Raw genomic sequence first — 949 nt, 5'->3', positions numbered from 1 at the left:
ATATATATATATATATATATATATACACAGCAGACACACAGACGCATGCATTCCTGCCGGCAAACACGCAGATATACATGCACGCACACACACACACTCACACACTAACAAGCATACACACGCACAAGCGAGTATGCCTGCGTGTGCGTATGTATGCTCATGTATATGTGTGTAAATGTATTCGCTTGATTGTTTCAGTCATTTGACAGCGGCCACTCTGGAGCAGCGCCATTGGTCGGACAAATCGTCTCCAGGACTTATTCTTTGTAAGCCTAGTACTTATTCTATCGGTCTCTTTTGTTGAACCGTTCAATTTCGGGGACGCAAGCGATGGTTGGTGGGGGGTGGTGACCAAACACAAACACACAAATATACACACCCATATATATATAGATATATACATATACGATGGGCTTCGTACAGTTTCCGACTACCAATTCCACTCACAAGGCTTTGGTTGTCCCGAGTCTTTTAAGTAGAAAACACTTGCCCAAGGTACCACGCAGTGGAATGGAAGCTGCCACCATGTGGTTCGGAAACAACCTTCTTACCACACAGCCACATTTGGGACATGTTTATATAGGGATATGTTTATATAAAGTGTATATACATGAATAGGTATGTAAACACATGACCTTTTATACAAATATAGACTACATTTAGAGAAATTAATACACCTGCGTGTATACGAATGTGTATATACATATGTCACACAAATACTCATCGTTGCATTAATTCTCGCATCCTTATAGACATGTATACACACATTATGAATATGCAATTAATATATATATATGTATATATATTGATTGCGTATTCATAATATATATATATTAATTGCATATTCATAATGTGTGTATACATGTCTATAAGGATGCGAGAATTAATGCAACGATGAGTATTTGTGTGACATATGTATATACACATTCGTATACACGCAGGTGTATTA

This window comes from Octopus bimaculoides, chromosome 4, assembly GCF_001194135.2.
Source record: "Octopus bimaculoides isolate UCB-OBI-ISO-001 chromosome 4, ASM119413v2, whole genome shotgun sequence".
Lineage (NCBI taxonomy): Eukaryota > Metazoa > Mollusca > Cephalopoda > Octopoda > Octopodidae > Octopus > Octopus bimaculoides.
The sequence above is the reverse complement of the archived record's forward strand: the minus strand, read 5'-3'. Positions refer to the sequence as shown.